Here is a 17,753-nt window from a genome sequence, read left to right on the forward strand (position 1 = left end):
CCCTGCAGCTGGCTTCAGCTACACAGCAAAGATGCCTACAGATAGAGACCCCAGACAAGGTGGCAACCACATGGTGACAAAGGCCAGTAAGCAACCAGAGCGCTGAAGATGCCGATTACATCAGTAACAGGAAGACACGAAAACTCTGCCTACACTTACACACAAAAAAAAGGTGCTACTAGTCAGATCTATTTTCTCAAACCCAGCTGTAGCCACTCTGGTTTCAGTGTATGACAGCTTGGGTAAGTATACTGGGTCTGGATGGGGTTAAGTGTCTCCATAGCAGCCTGAACCTTTCTCTGCTTTAGATTTGTGACCAAAGCAGTGCTGATAACACACCCATGTTTTAGCTACTGTTGAGCAGTGCTTGCACAGCATCAAGACCTTCTTTGTTTCTCACTCTGCCCCCGCAGCAAGTAGGCTGGGGGTTGGCAAGAGGCTGGGAGGGGACGCAGCTGAGACAGCTGACCCCAACCAACCAAAGAGATATTCCACACCATATGATGTGCTCAGCAATAAACGCTGAGTCTTTGGAAAGTAGCCATTGCTCGGAGACTGGCTGAGCATCGGTCTGCTGGTGGGAGGTGGTGAGTGAGTGCCTTTGCATCACTTGTTTTCCTTTTATTTCCTTTGCTTATTAAACTGTTTTTACCTCCACCCACTAGCTTTCTCTCTTTTGCCCTTCCGACTCTCTCCCCCATCCTGCTGGGAGCAAGTGAGCAAGCGACTGAGTAGCAGATTAGCTGCTGGCTAGGTTCAACCCACCACAGTGAGTAATATGTAAGTGATGTTCTTGGTCCAGAAAATAACTTCAGAGGCACACAGGTTAAGCCATGTTAACTGGACAGCCAAGAATTGAGATGCTGCCTGGAGATGAATTTGTCAGGATTACAAAGATGACATTACCGTCTAGTCCATTTTTAGCAGAGATTTTGAAATCTGGAAAACAAGAGAGTGGGAGGCTGAGATGGTAGTCAAAACCACTCTGGACAACGGGATGTGGAAGGAGACAGGTCTTAACTTGCATTCCCTGTTAATGCATATTAACATAATGTATGTCAATGCACACAGTCCCACCATGACACCACTAAGACCAGTGATTCTCAACTCTGTTATGCCAACTACCCTACAAACTGCAGCTTCCCACATTCTACAATTCTATGCCACCACAGGCTGCATCTGTGCTGCCAGGGATGTCTTCTAGAAGGTCTATGGTCAGTCTCACCTTCCTTTTACCCACACACAGTCCCTAGTACCAAAAAGCTGGGAAATGCTCCTACAAACAGAGATAACCTACACAGACCCGAATGGGACAATCAGCAGAGCAGGAAATGAGTAATGGGAGGGAAACCAAGGCAGAGTCCACAAGGAAAAAGTGAAGCTACCATCCCTTTCCTTGGCTTCTGCTGTGGACCAGTGACCTCCAGCAAAGTCCCTCTGCCTCCAAAGGTAGATCAATACTGCTCAGCTCAGAGTGGACCCTGCAGTGTCTCAAAGCCAGTGAGGTTGCCTACATCCCACTGCTACCTCAGTGAACTCTAGGAGGTAGTACTGAAACAGATACACACGGACCTATCACAGAATCATAGAATCATTTAGGGTGGAAAAGACCTTTGAGATCATCAAGTTCAACCATTAACTCAGGACTGCCAAGTCCATCACTAAACCATGTCTCTAAGCACTGCATCTACGTGTTTTTTAACACCTCTGGGGATGGTGATTCCACCACTTCCCTGGGCAGCCTGTTCCAATGCTTGTCCACCCTTTCAGTGAAGAAATATTTCCTTATATCCAATCTAAACCTCCCCTGGTGTAACTATGCCCCAAAAGGCCTACTCCTCTCTGTATCACTGTCCTTCTTTTTGTCTCCCTCTGCCTCTGTCTTTTGAAAAGATACCACCATTCAAGATACCAGCAGCAGCAACAGAGGAACACAAAACAGCAATGCTGGACAGATGCCTTCTCTCCTCAGTGTGTTGTCCACTTGGTCTTTCATCAGTGGATATGGTTGTAGGACTGATGAGTTTTCATTTTTGGTGATTAATCTCACAGCCTGCCCTGACTCTTAGGTGGCTGCATTGCTTGAATTAGAATGTCACGGTCTGGAGGACAGTGACCCAACAAGAAACAAGGGACAACATCACAAGTTCTTAAAGAGTCAGGACTTAGAGTTTAAAAAAGGGGTGATGGTGGGGAAAAATCATGGGGGAAGGTCTCTTCTGTTAGCCAGAGAAGATGGGACTTAAAAAGGGAACAGATGCCAGCTAAATGCCATGAAAAATAGACTCTGCTGGGTTGGTGAGCATTTTCCAAAGGAAGCCAGCAAACAGCTGGAGGGTTGTTCCACATTGATCAAAATACCTAAGTATCACCAAGCATATGGTAGATCTATTTTTAAGCTTTTTGTCCACATCTGAGGGCAATTAGAAGAGATAATTTGACTTCATCATGAACCTGAGGTCATTACACATACTGTTCAGGGAATGATCTGCAAGGGATAGTCACGTGTAGTGACTCTAAGCTACAGTCCATAACCTGATCCTTCAGCTTAAAGCTACTGCAACCTCCTCAGCGCAGTTATAGGAGGTCCTGCTTTAATTCTTTATGGCCTAAGCAGGAAGTGACATTGAAATAATGGACTAAATGGAAGCTGTGGATATTTAGGCTAGGTGTCAGGAAAGAAAATCCTTTCTGTTGGCAAGGACAGCAAAACAGCCTGGAATAGACTGCCTAAAGCAATGTGAAGGCTAGACAAGTATCTGCCAGGCGTGGTACTGCCTCTGTTCAGGGGGGATAGGTCTCTTTCAGTGTGTTTTTTCAGTCTCTTTCAGTGTGGTTTTCTATTATTCAATGAGTGACCAAAACAGCAGATGCAAACACTTTTTAAGAGCCCTTCCCCTCAAGCCAGAGGAAGTGTGATTTCTTTATTTCTCTCACTCCCTCTTTCATTGTTTTTCAAGGTTCATATGCTTAGGAGAAGAAACTGTACTTTAAATCTGGCCTGTGAATGAAGGTACATTTGCTAAGTTCTAAAAAGGCACCTGAAGATCCTGATCGCACTAAACATATTGTGGAAGTTTGCCCAAGTGGACATTTGCTCAACATAGCATGCAGGATTATCTACAGTGGTGTTCTTTAACTGGTGATCCAGAGAGCACTGGGGTCGACAAATCATCACGTGGCTCACAAGCCCATAGCACATGTATGACCAAGCAAATACACATCCATTGGATGCTGTGGCAACATTTTGCTGGTGGTGTTTGAGCTCCCCACCACACTGCCTGCACGGCCTCCCCATTTGGCTCTCTGAGCAAGAGCAGATGAAAAGCAGACCCAAATTACCAACCCAAAGTACCCCTGAGGACAGCTCCAACCATTCTCATCAACAGAATGAAAAGAGCAGTGCATGTGGAAGAAGCAGTCAACAGAGGTTTCTCTGTTTCTTTGTATTTAAGACACAAAGGCAAGAGCAGGACTGGATAGTAATCTGGAGCAGACAGGCAGGGTTTCACTGGAGGTGACTGCTTTGTGATACACCTTGTGAACTACACAACTGTCAACAATTCAGGAGATCTGGAGATCCTGTCTGGACTTCCTCCCTGTTTCCTAGCACAAAAAGACAAAAAACCTGAAGGCTGCCGAAGTTAACAACTAGGTGAACAGCACAGGGGACAGGCGTCAGATTTGCGGATTGTATTGTAAAGGGAAAGTGACCTCTTGATAGGGAACGAATGCACACACTGTAAGCCAGGCTGGCTGGGCAAGTCAGGTTAGATAAGCAACAAAAAGCACATTCAGCACCAAACCATGATATCAAGAGCATTAACCAAAGCAGAGCCTGTAAGAAGATGACCCTTTTCAGTTGCCTATATGCTACTTGTGAGCATCTGAAAAAATGGATAAACTCTCTGCCTGCAGAGTAGTGATTCAAAATAATATTCCTGAAAAATAACAGCTACATTTAGAATTTTAGAATAGTAAAAGAAATAGTTGTAGCCCATTTCAGAAGTCCAAATGTAAGAAAGGAGTTGACAGGTCCTATATGTCACAAATGACGTCTGTCCGAGTGACTGACAACTTGGAAGTAGGTAATCTTGGACATCCATGAATCAAGATACACCCAAGGTGGAGTATTAGTTGGTGTCTGTTAAAGGCCACTGGAATCACTGCAGAGCACTAGGTGATGGCCTTCTTCAACACCTCTATACAGTCTAAAAACCCCTTGTGTTATATATGCTGGAGACTTTATGTTACTAGCACTAAAACATGCTATACTTTCCAAAAGGCTATGAATGACAAGGTACTAACTCCTAATTTAAAGGAAAGACCAGCCTTCCTAACCCTGCGAACTAAAGCCCTTGCCAGTTAGCCAAATGAGTCATATACAATATATGTCTTGCAGCACCAAGGAGACTGGAGAATTCAGGGGCAGTTCACAGGACGATGACCACAATGTGAAAAGCTTGTGGGATGTAGCTAAACTACCACACCACGCACAGCAGTACCTGCTGACTTGCTCCCTGCCCCAGCCAGGGACAGCAACAGGCAGGAGCTGCAGTGCCAGCAGGAGCTGCAGTGCCGGCACAAGCACAACTTATCACTGGCTGTATGATGTAGCTACACCTGAACTGCCTGTGAGTCATACGCGGTTTAGCAGAGGAGCTGGACGATCCTTGCTCTGGACTTTGTCTCAGTAGGGAGGAAATGATCACAAACCAGAAGGTTACTGGTTGTTTAGACTGCAAAGGACTGCCACTTTCTGTGCAAATAACTAATGATGTCTGCAACCAAATCCAGACCAGTAAAATTTTATGTGGTATATGAACATACACTCATCATACACACACAAATTTAAATCACAATGCATGCTTTCCGAAAGGCAATTTCACAAAACTATAGCAAATGGGAGTCAAATCAGCCTGAAGACAGAATGTACAGAAAGTTGCTGATATCTGCAAACGGTTTAAGACATTTCCTAAATGCCTACAATGTTACAACCATGAAAAGAAGACTGAGCTAGATAAAAATAACACACAACAAACCCCCCCAACAGCTGGGTTTACCAGGGAAGTGAAAAAAACATATAAAATGTTATATACAAAACTGACACATGAAGGTGGAAAGGAGAAAAGATAATAATGAGTAAAAAAGCTAAAATAAAGATTATATAGAGGAAGAAAGAAGATACTGGGGAAAACTAAGGCAGATAGAATCAGATATATATTTTTTTATTTTTCTAAGCAGATTATGAAAAATTAATCCTGAACAACAAAAGTGGTACAATCCTTCATAACAATACGACAGTGGCAGAAGTTATTTAATAAATATTTCTGATTAGCACAAGGTAAAAGGCTGGATGATCTGCTTATGATGATGAAATAACTTCCCACGACAGCAGCCCCTGGAGAGGGGACATGAAGCAGCAGGTACGTGATTCTAGGTGTCTCAGACTAGTTGCATGAAATAAACTTGTCTCAGAAGGTTTTAGAGAGCTAGCCTGGGAGCTGCTACTGCTGCATCTAAAGCAGTTCTGGGCCCCTGGGGAAAGACCAGGGGCAGAAAGAAGGCTCACTGGTTAAGAAGAGTAAAAAGTAGTTACAGGCCAGTTGGCTGAGTTTCCAGTATTTTGCATAGGACAGAATAACCAACATAGGACTCAATTAATAAAATCCTAAAAAAAAAAAAAAAAGCAAAAAAAAAAAGCTCTACAATTAAGGTCAATCAACTTGACTTTAAGGAAAACAGATCCTGTCAAACTAATCTGATGTCATTTCTTGTAAAAATTAAAAGTTCACTTGACAAAGGCAGCATTGTTGACACTATTACAAGTCTAAGTCATTTGACTTGTTCTGTAGAACATCTTTATGAGGAAACTGAATGCTCTGAAGCTTGTATAGAGTGACTTCATCTGTACATGAAGAGCAGGACTCCATAGGTGTAGAGCACTGTATGAGGTCAGGCAAAAATCTCAAATGTGTTTAATACTGAAGTCGCTTCTGAGTCCACAGTCATATTAAAAGTTTTCAAAACTTGATAAATGAAGGAAGCCAAAGTGTAAATGTAAATGGGAAACTATTTATTAGCAAACAGATTGGTTCCTCTTGGGTTCCCATAGGTATTGGTGATCATCCCTTTACCATTTAATAGCCTTCTCAGCGATCTGCATTACAGTTAGATATGATACTGAGGAGAGCAAAAAAAACCAACCAAAAAACGATGAAAGGACAAACCTGACACATAGCATCTGGGGTCCGTCGAAAGATGGGAGAAACCAGTTTAGGTGTTTATAAGGACAAGTGCAGGATCACCTTATTAGAATAAAGAATACAGGTGGTACTTACAGGATGAGAGGGAGAGAGAGGACTCTATCCTCCAAAGCAGAGACTGAATGTGAGTCCGGGGATCCTGGGAGGCAATCAGCTTGACATGAATTCCCCACGCAAGGCTGTGGCCAAAAGGGCTAACGTGAGCCTCAGCTGTACAAACAAATGAAAATCAAAAGATGAGTAGGTAGGTTAACGTGACGCTGTATTTGGCTTTCATTCCTCCGCTCCGTGAATAACTTATCAGGTTCTGCTGCTCCATTTTCCAAATAAAGTGTTGGAAAAATTGGAAGAGTGTTCAGGGGAGAGAGATTAAAGCACTGAAAACACTAGGTAGCAGAAGGCTTTGATACAAACAGAAAGCTTAAAGGGAATTTTGTTATTTTGTTCGCAGTATAGGAGCATTCATATGGGGAATAAATTTGGTGACAGCAGGCTCTAATCTAGCAAAGGTGGAAAACACACTGGAACTGAAAACTAATCCAATCCAGACTGTGAACAGGCAATTTTGGTTTGCTTTTTCAGCAATGGTCTGTTATGGGCAATTAAACAGTAATTAACCCCTTACACTGTGATGTACTGTCCATCTCTGCAAAGCTGTGAAAATAACTGTGCTTGATTTAAAAAGGATGTCCACCCATGCAGCTTGGGTTATCAGGCATGAAGTAGGAGCTCCTGCAGGTGAGACCTACTGCCTGCATAAAGCTGGAGCTCTGATGTGTGATCACAGCATCAGACAGTGCTTTGTGTTGGCATTAAGAAACACTCCTACCCCTTCCTGGAGAGTAATCCTGGCCACCTTCTGGCTCACAGCCTGCAAAATGTCTCCAGAGGAAACCCTAAACTTTTGGGGCTGAGGTGCCATCTAAGTACGGATGACACCAAACTGTCTGTCTTCTGCAGGATCTGCAGGAGCCGTCTGAATTCCCAGCACCTGGCTCCACACAAAACCTCACTGTGCAAAGGTCCTCACACTGAAATGCCAAAGAAACAACTTTCGGGAAACCGATGGGTTATTACAGCTCTGCCACTGACACAGCACCTGTGATCCTTGCTTCAGCAGTTCACTTCATCTGCTGCCTGCTGCTGGGATCTTGTCCCAGGGATCTGCCTGGGATCCCATTGCCACAGCCACAGAAGGTGACCTCAGAGAATTAGGCTGAGGGAAGGAGTCCTCCACACCTCAGAGATTTTTCTTCTCCCACCTGTACCCTTTCAGGATGAACTGGTGGGCTAGCTTCCTTTTTCAGGAAAACAAGCTAGTGCCTTTAAGGGGCGTGAGTGGACATGAGCACCACTCCTGCAGGCACCTCCCAGCTCACCTGGGATATCCATGTCTTCTCCTTCCCCTTCACCCTGCTGAGGGATCTTGGGTGCTGCCAAGAAAGCTTTGGGGTCTGGTTCCAAGGATGGGGTCTGGCAGGTGGGCTCCTAAGGACCACATACTCGGTGGGGGGCCCTGGCTACTGACTTGGCTTCATCCCACAGCCTGCCAATATTTAAGTTTGGTGGTTTTTAAGGATGCAGTGCAAGCTTTTGTCCATGCTGTCTGTCTTAACCTGGGCCTTTGGCCAGGAAGTATTAATCCTGTCAATGTGCAGGAATGGGGAAGGCTGGCGAGTGTTTGATTTGTGCCAGTTGCTGGCATCAGCTCATTTTAAGCTTCTGGAATGAACCACTTACAACTGAATGCTGCAGTGTAAATACTGCAAATGAAACAGATAAAATAATGTCAATTACTTGAGCTCAGCATCGGTTCACATATGCCACTCCAGAGATTTAAAAGGCATTATTTCATACAAACATTTAATTACATTTAATTATGAGCCTACAGGTATTTTTCTCTTCAGCAGGTGGGGAAAAAGTTGTGTTTTTCAAACTTACAGTTGCTTCCAGTAAGTGATTCCCACTAAAACACAGCATCCATAGCATAGCAGAATCTCAGTGCTATGTTACAAATGTGAAAGAAACATCCCATCTTAAGTAAACTTTTGTAGTGCAAGACTTCTGCAGAGTGAACTAAAGCAAGAAGGCTTGTGAAAATTTTAGGGAGCAAAAAGGTCTGTCCAAGTGTGGTGTATATACACATATGCACATGCATTCACGCACACCCCACCACCTGGTCTCTGCTGTGCCTGGTATTCCTATCAACAGATCTTGAGACTCAAAACTGTGGTTGGCAACTCTTCAGTCGCTAAAAAAGCTAAAGTTTTGGTAAAGCTGATCAAGAGCAAGTTTCAGAGCTACTAATAAAAGATGACTCGGAGCCTGCTGAAGTACAATTTGCATTGTGCATTTTTGTCTTAACACTTCCTGTTCTCCTGGGTGCATTTTCCTCCCTCATCCTCTTGCACAACTCCAGCTACATCCAACAGCATTAGGATGTTCTGTTAAGCAGATGTGCACCTCTGTTTTTAAGCTTTGTAAAGGCTTGCTTATGTCAAAAGATGGACCATCACAAAGATCACATAGGCTAGATTCCACAAAATTATTTTTACAGATGAAGTAACTGTGGTAATCGTCTGAAATGTAAATGAAGCAAACAGCTTCTATGGATTTTAAAAATCTTTTGATACATGGATTTAAAAAATCTTTTTGAAATGTTAAGAAATAAGTTGGATGCGAGGCTTGTTATTTTACTCCAGACACACAGAGAAAGAATTAAATGGGAGAATGTGAGACTTAATCATCCCATCTGCCTTTGTAAGCCACCCAGACGAGACGCAGAAATGCTAGGGAAGTTAATGCAATGAACCCCAGAAGTGTCACTTTCACAAATCTCAAGAGGCATCATTGACCTGAGGCTGGCTGCAGTTTCTGCCCCAATTCCAGTTTAATGTATTCCAGTTTGACCCTCCAGCGACAGTGCTGCTGGAGAACACGCTAAGAAACAAATGCAGGCAATTGCTTTGACATAATTCTTTTGGACGCAGGCAGATCGAATGTGCTGATGTCAACAGAGACCAGAAAAAAATTTACCAGATCTCCTTTCCTCACTGAAGAAAACAATAAGAGAAAACAAAGCACAACCCAAAACCTAGCCAAACACATGCCTGCCTCTTAACAGCAAAACTAATACAAGCTGCCTAAGAAAGGCAGAACCAAGACAAACATTTCTAAAGTATCATTTGTATGTATACACAGCATTTCATTTATAGCTTAAATTTACATGACCTGTATATATAATTGGCTCTTTGCATATAACGTGCATAAAAACATCTGTTCTATGGAGGTTATTAATTTTAAACCCCAGGAACAGTATAATTCTGTCCTTTATGGCCTTATAGTACATTCAAAACAGTTCCTATCGTAAATTTTCTCACCTTAAAGCAAACTGTTCTTCTTCCCTTTCTCTCATACTTCTAAAATTCAGAAGACTGCATGGATCTACTTTCAATATGATTGTCAAGATGAAACCATCCTGTCTTGCTATGCACTTAAATGCCCAAGCTCCAGCAACTTTGAGGCAGCATAGTTTGATGTCAGAGAACATTGAGGCAATGCTGATTTTTCTGCACAGGGACGGCAAGAATAGAAGCTGGGGATATTTTTTCCATGGGAAAGATGAATTATGGTAGGAAAACAGGTCAGGCAAGCCACGATGACTATCCTGAGAATAAAAGATCAAGCTGAAGATTTTCTTCTCTACCTGGTCACTGTTGCTCCTGAAATAAGTTCTGTACGAAAGGAAGAGAGAAAAACCCCCACACATCAATGGTACAGTTTTTCAGAACTCATAAGGGAAAATACCAGGGTTGAATGTGGCTGGTGCCTCAACTTCATATAATGAAAACAGAACAAAGAAACAGATCCGAAGCTCATTGCCTCCTCCCTCTTTTACCTCCTCTCCTAAGAAAGGCTTCCACCTTTGCTACTCACAATTTTCCTTTGCTCCCATTCCTCTAGCTCCCCATCAGTTCATGCAGACAGATTGTCTGTGGTGGTATCATGCAAAAACCAGATGAGATCCTCAAGGCTTCCCCTTTCTGTGTGCCTAGAGCACTTCCAAGAAGAGAAAGACTTGTGAAGAAATAGATTCTCACTTCCCTTTTCTGCAGCTACTTGTGGGGGTCACTCTACCACAACGAAAGTCTGCATCTGTGATCTGACCACTATGAAGAGACAGATAAAAAGTACCATTTTGAATGTCCATAAGAAGCACGGTCTCTGAGAGAAAAGTGATGATGTGTTGCAGCCACTGGAATTGATATAGAACATCAAACCACTCTTACACAAAGAAAAAACAGACTTTTTTCCTTCTTCATCTACCACACTTCATGTGGCCTGTTCCCAAAATGTGGCCACAAAGTGTGGTCCACAGTCTGGCTGATCATTAGAGGCTGCAGAACCTTTTCAGCTATGTTGGGACCTGCATAAATATTGCAGTTTTCAGGGAATAAGGGTTTTAAGACCACCAATCATCAGGAATTATCAAAGACTTTAGTCCCTAGAGTGTCTTGTGTCCTGCTCCTTGAGTAACCATCCAGAAAGAAGAATGGAATTGCTTCTCCAGAGAGTCAGAGGACAAAGGCTAGTCAAAAATAAAACAATGTTCTAAGGAAGTCCTTGAATTTCTCATGATCTTGTGTTTTATTTTTTAAAGCATTTGTCAAGATGCAGAAGTATGGTTGAAACATTTTTCTAATACTAGGAATGAGAAGAAGGCTTAACCAAAACTCAACAGAAATTACTATCTACCTTGACTCCTGTAAGGTCTTTGACACAGTCCCATACAAGATCCTTGCCTCTAAATTGGAGATATATTGATTTGAAGGATGGACTATTTGATGGATAAGGAATTGGCTGGATGGCCATATCCAAAGAGTGCAGTCAATGGCTGGATCTCCAAATGGAGATCAATAACAAGTGGTGTCCCTCAGGGGTCCATACTGGGAGCAGTACCATTCAATACCTTTATTAATAGCATAGGCATTGGGATTGAGTGCACCCTCAGCAAGTTCATGGATGACACCAAGCTGAGTGGTGCAGCTGATGCACTTGAGGGAAGGGATGCCATTCAGAGGGACTTCCACAGGCTTGATAAGTGGGCCTCTATGAACCTCATAAAGTTCAACAAGGCCAAGTGCAAGGTCCTGCACTTGGGCCAGGGCAATCACTGGTATCTGTACAGACTAGGAGATGAAGGAATAGAGAGCAGCCCTGTAGAGAAGGACTTGAGGGTACTGGTGGATGAAAAATTGGACATGAGCCAGCAATGTGTGCTTGTAGCCCAGAAAGGCAATTGTACCCTGGGCTACATAAGAAGTGTCGCCAGCAGGTCGAGGGAGGTGACTCTCCTCCTCTATCTGCTCTCGTGAGACCCTCACCTGGTGTACTGCATTCAGTTCTGGGGTCCCCAGTACAAAACCTTGGACCTGTTGGAGTGGGTCCAGAGTAGGGTCATGAAATGATCAGAGGGCTGGAGCAACTCCCCTATGAAGACAGGCTGAGACAGTTGGTGTTTTCCAGTTTGGAGAAGAGAAGGCTCTAGAGAGAATTTATTGCAGCCTTCCAATACTTAAAAGGGGGCTTATAAGAAAGGTGGAGACTGTTTACCAGGGCCTGTAGTGGCAGGACAAGGGGCAACAGTTTTAAACTGAAAAAGGGTGGATTTAGTTTAGACTAGGAAGGAACATTTTATGATGAGGGTGGTGAGACACTGGAACAGGTTGCCCAGAGAAGTTGCAGATGTCCCATTGCTGGAAATGTTTAAAGTCAGGTTGGATGGAGCTTTGAGTAACCTGGTCTAGTGGAAGATGTCCCTGCCCAGGGTAGGAGTGTTGGACTAGACGATCTTTAAAGGTCCTCCCAACCCAAACCATTCTATGATTGGTGATTCTGGTTTTAAATCAGATTCCCACCTCTGTGGCTGCTACCACAGCAGAGATGGTGCAGTTCGTTCAGCTGGGACTTAATGGTGCTGTAAGACAACTTGTGGGATAGGGTTACAAACCCATATTACTGTCAACAGAGATAAATAAAGCACCTACACTCCAGGAATAAGGCGTATGAAAAAGACAGGATCAGATACGCACATGATTTTTTCTAAATGCACTAGACGATGCGAAACAAAAAGCAAGAACCAAATGCACCCATATCTTTACATTGCCATTTGTATGAAGAGTCAAAGTTTATTATTTCCTCCATACTGCAAAGCTACAGTTGTTATGACAATCACAGCAGTTATTATTGTAGTTCATGCTCACTATCTTTTCAGAGCACGAGACATCTGATCATCTGCAGGCTTCGAACACTTCCCTCTAAACATGCCTGTCTAATATGACTCCAGTTTTCAGTGACAGTAGGTTATCAGTTGTTCGGCTACTGCCGGCTGTTACAATATTTTTACAACAGGAAATGTGTATTCCGTACCTAAGGAGACTAAACTTACAAGAAATAATGCAGGAAAGTGATCTAATTTCTATTCTGCTTCCTTCCTTCTGCAGTGTGCTGCATTGAGATGTTTGTTCCAATACACAGATATTAGTTCAAGGCCAAGATTTTATTTACCCTGATCCTACAAAAAAAAAAAAAAAAAAAAAAAAAAAGCCTGCAGCTGAACTGCAATTCAAACACCTTAAGTTATTGTACTGCATTCACATTCATGTAAGTGATTTAGGTAAGTGGGCTTAAAATTTCTCTTTTCAAGGTTATTGAGCCTGTCTTATCTGTGGCTGGATATTTGTCTGTCAATGCAATAGTTTTAAAACTCCTGCGAACTGAGAACACTTCCCGAAGATACAAGCAGTATATCAGGCAGGGAGTGTGAATTTTGAAGGGTCTTTGTTGTGGTCCTGAACCTCAGTATTGCAGTCTGTAAGAAAATGGCCACTGTGCCGCATTTAGGGAAACAGCACAACACCTTCATGAAGCCCTGCACCCATCCATGGATGTTACCCAGCTACCACTGCTGAACAAAGAAACCTGACTGACTGCGATGCTTCATTTCTCCGCTTTTGCAAAACCAGTTTTTAATTTAGGAAGTCTGAGGTAGCTTTTTAAGAGGAAACTTTCAAGCATTCTCTTATACTTATCCTGTTTATTACTGGGACTGACAATACAGGTATATAATAAATTATACATTGGCCACATGCAACTGCCTCCTGTCTGCAAGCTAAAAGCTGGCAAGAGATTCTATACCACTACAGGGCCAAATCTGCATCAGGCAGATTGCTGAATTTGGGGGAGTTTTGAGCACCAGTGGATTCGCAAGCCGACTAGTCAGTGCTGACTGCTCATTGCCAAAGCTCTTGGGAAGGGATAAACAGAGAGGTCAGGAAGGGATAGCAGTCTGAACTGGATTGCACAGCTGTAGAAATAACATTTAGAGTTCATCTGCTCTCTATCTTCCATGTTAGAATTAAATTACCATTAAAAACCATGAAACCCCTCCCCACTATATAGAATCATAGAATTGTTGAGGTTGGAAAAGACCTTTAAGATTACCGAGTCCAACCATTAACTGAGCATTGCCAAGTCCACCACTAAACCATGTCCTTAAGTGCCACATCTACACATCTTTTAAACACCTCCAGGGATGGTGACTCCACCAGTTTCCCAGGCAGCCTGTTCCAACACTTGACAACCCTTTTGGTGAAGAAATTTTTCCTAATACCCAGTCTAAACCTCCCCTGGCACAACTCGAGGCCCTTTCCTCTTGTCCTATCACTTGTCACTTGGGAGAAGAGATCGACACCCACCTTGCTACATCCTGCATTTTTGGTGAGATGACAGGACTTTTTCATATTTATGTGTTAGAGAGGTAAGGGAGTTAAAAATATGAATAAAATAAAGGGATGCTTCAAAAAGTTATGTTTGATTTGTTTATGATGTCAGTAGTGTACTCTTCTGGCAAGGCCCTATTGAGTCTGAAATGCAGATTTCCCTAAGGCTGGGCTGGAGCTTCTCCTTTTTGTTTGCATTTGGGCACTTAATCATCTTCAGTGAAGATTTTCTTGAGCACGAAAAATGAAGCTACGTGTTTTCTTTTGCATATATTTTTTCTGAGCAGTTTTTCAGATGCCAGCAGCATAAATGTAAGCAAAAGAAAACAGTCCCAACTTTGTCAACTTCCCAGCACTATATTTTGTATGTTGGTGCTTTTGTTTTCTTGCAAGTTCAGCATTGCCTTAATGGCAGCACCCTGGATTCCCCCTGCCCCCAACAAGTGATACATATTAGTACATCTGTTTTCTCTGTAAAGTCTTTCTACATTCTTTGCAGGGCACAGGAAGGATGTGGGCTCCTTTTCACATTCAAATGAGGCAAATTAGCCTTTGCCTGGTTCCTACAGTACAATGCTTATTTTACATTTAAGCGTGAGAAAAGGGGAGGAAATAAAACCCAACAGTTAGGTGGGTTACATGTTTCATTTTGGTACAAGCCTCACTTAGCCTTTTGCGAACTGCTTTTCATAGGACATAATTTCAGGATGGGGTTCAAAAGTTTAATCATGTAAAATGACTGGATAGTTTGCCCAAAGAAATAGCAGCCACGGATGCATTAAACATGAGAAAAGGATGAAAATGCCAACCTGAATCAGCAGGGCTCAAGCAACCCAGGAGATCCCTGAAGTGCAGTGGCAGTAACTTCATAACACAGGTGACTGGGCCAACAATGGGAAATGCCGTGCTGGATCTTGTATTTACAAACAATGATCAGAAGTGCAGGTCAGGGGCAGCATGGACTGCACTGACCATGAGATAGTGGACAGTCTTCTCCAAAAAGATGTGTCACAACCCCCACAAAGAATAGACTTCGGTTTCTTCAGGGTTTTGCTTAGAAGAATACTGTGGGATACAGGCCTGAAGAAAAAAGGGGTCCAAGAAAGCTGGTTGCTTTTCAAAGATCACCTCCTGCAAGCTCCAGACGGTTCATCTCAGCATGCAGGCAGTCAAGCACAGGCAGTAGGAGGCCCACATGGATGAACAAGGACTCCTGACTGAACTCAGATGTGAAAGGAAAGTGCACAAGAGATGGAAACAAGGGTCAGATAGGGTTAGAAAAAACAACGCCCACCTGGAGTTGAATCCAGTGAGGGTTGTCAAAAGCAGCAAGAAGGTTTCTACAGGTATATCAGCAGCAAGGAGGGGCTGCTGTTGAATGAGGCATTAGTGGTGTACCCAGAAGCTGATACTGGGGCCAATACTGTTTAACTTCTTCCCTAGTGATCTACGTGATGGCAGAGGGTGCATCCTCAGAAGGTTTTGAAAGAGCGGCTGATATCCCAGATGGTTGTGCTGACAATCACAGGTACTTTGACAGGCTGGAAAAATGAGCCAACAGGAACCTCATTAAGTTCAACCATGGGAAATGTCAAGTCCTGCATTTGTGTACACACTGAGGGCTGACCTGCTAGGATGCAGCTCTGCAGGAGAAAAGCTGAGTGTTCCAGCGGACAGCAAGGCAAACATGAGCCAGCAACGCTCCTTATGGCATAGGTGGCTATCAGCGTCCCGGCCTGCATTAGAAACGGCAGTTCCAGTAGATTGAGGAAGGTGATCCCTCCCCTTTACTCAGCACTAGTAAGACACTTCTGGAGTGCTGGATTCAGTTTTGGGGTCCCTGAAAAATTGAGGCTTCCCAGTACAGAACAGACATGGACTTATTCAAGCAGATCCAGTGAAGGGCCACAAAGACTGTTCAGTTTGGTGCACGCCTCTTACGAGGGAAGCCTGAGAGAGCTGGGATTCTTCAGCCTGCAGAACAGAAGGCTCAGGAGGATCTTACTAATGAGTAGAAATGTCTTGTGGGAGGCAGCAAAGGAGATGAGGCAAGACCTTTCAGTGGTGCTCAGTGACAGCCAATGGGCACAAATTAAAATACAGGAAATGCTGCTTAAACATAAGAAAAACCCCTTTTTTACTGTGAGGGTGTGAAACGCTGGCACAGGTTGCCCAGAGAGGCTGTGGAGTCAGCATTGCTGGAGGTACTTAAATCCCAGCTGGACATGATGCTGAGATACCAATTTTAAGCTGACCCTGCTTTGAGCAGAGGGTTGGAATAGATGATCTCCAGAGGCCTTTCCTAGCTCCATCAGCTGGTGATTCTGCCAGGTCACATGTAGACCTGCTGCACTTACTAAAGTCCTCCTCTTGCTCCTTTTAGAAACCAGAGATAAATAAAACAATTCAGTAACATAACCAAAAGCACGGTACACACTTTGTAGGGAAATGCCGTGGTTCAAATTCCTGCTTTTTCAGAACCTGTGCTCTAATCCAAGTGGTAAAGCTAAGAGGTCAGATGCAAGAATAAAACAAACAACTGCTTGGTAAACCACAGGCAGTTAGCTCTAGATGGAAATTCAGTGCACATTCTTTACGGTACAGCTTCTTGCACACTTAATGCACGCTATGTGTGAGGTAACATACTCCATATACAGGGAACCATTATGAAGTAGCCGGGTGCTGTAAATTTACACTCAGCTTTACTGATGGCAACCTTCCAGGGTAAACAATCCCTTCGTTCTGTTGACAGTCATGTGCCAGGTTTGACAGGTTTCACCAGGAGATGTGGAAGAAGTTTTGACACACTTCCTAACGCATGAAAGTGCTTTACCGAGCCTGGTTGCCATCCTCATCCATGGTTCTGGGATGTACTAGTCTTGCAGCAACTGATGGGCTGTGTCCTTGGTCTGGGGACCTGCAAGACCCATGGCCCTGTTCTGCTCACAGACTACCCTTTGAAATCAGTTACTTGTTTTTTCTTGGTTCTACCCCTGCTCTGCCCTGAGTCACTGTACAATGACCCCTATTCTCAGCTTGCAAGAGCACAGCCTTGTCACAGCCTCCCACTCTCTCCCATGAGAGCCCTGAAGCCTGCTCTGGCTGCAACAGGGAGGCCACAGAGGAGCCGCAAGAGTTCCTGCTTCCTCAGAGCTGGCACTGGTTTTCTAGACACTTTTCTAGACACCTGGCTGCCCAAAGAACGTAAGCGCCTACTGTTGTTCTCAGCCACCTCTCTCCCCTCCAAAGCCAAGGCGTGCACATTGATTAGTCTTGCGGCATACAACACAACAGTGACACCATTATGTGAGCCCTCCTTCTAGCTCTCCTTAAAACAGCAGTGCAAAGCTCCAGCTCAGAGACCCAGAGTAAAGATAATCTGGTCATCCAGACTTCCCCCAAAGCCTGAGCTTGCTCAGTGTTAGGTTCTGGCTGTCTTCAAACAGCAAGTGCAATGAGGCTGCTGGATCGGACCCTGATGCCTTTAATGCTGGTTCACTTACAAGTGTTGTGCCAAAGGGGTATGTGGAGGGGCCTGAACAATTCAGGAAGTTCTCAAAAACAATGTGATTGCAAATATCTTTTAAGCATCCTAGGAACAGTCAGTTTGTCTCTACTGAGGCATCCACAGCACTTCTAATCCATAATTTCCATTGTAGCCTGTTAAAATAATGAGATTTATTATTCCTGTCACGTGTCCTTTCCA

At 43.7% G+C, this 17,753-nt stretch overlaps 1 protein-coding gene and 1 long non-coding RNA gene across 6 annotated transcripts in view; one reads left to right on the top strand and one right to left on the bottom strand.

Moving 5' to 3' along the window:
• Positions 1 to 17,753, bottom strand: part of FYN (FYN proto-oncogene, Src family tyrosine kinase) — a 143,492-nt gene that overhangs the window by 50,476 nt on the left and 75,263 nt on the right. For 2 of the 5 annotated variants that reach the window (XM_055809861.1, XM_055809864.1), the window contains exon 3: positions 6,342 to 6,476. The exons of 2 other annotated variants lie outside the window; for them this stretch is intronic. The gene's annotated coding sequence lies outside the window, so the exon portion shown is untranslated. Of the gene's footprint in view, positions 1 to 6,341; positions 6,477 to 10,202; positions 10,296 to 17,753 lie in introns of those variants that run through there. One more of the 5 variants, XM_055809863.1, reaches the window with a different exon arrangement.
• Positions 218 to 10,894, top strand: LOC129784864 (uncharacterized). The gene is made up of 2 exons (XR_008748032.1): positions 218 to 587; positions 10,382 to 10,894. It is a non-coding gene; the product is annotated as an uncharacterized LOC129784864 (long non-coding RNA).

Source organism: Falco peregrinus, chromosome 7 (assembly GCF_023634155.1).
Source record: "Falco peregrinus isolate bFalPer1 chromosome 7, bFalPer1.pri, whole genome shotgun sequence".
NCBI lineage: Eukaryota > Metazoa > Chordata > Aves > Falconiformes > Falconidae > Falco > Falco peregrinus.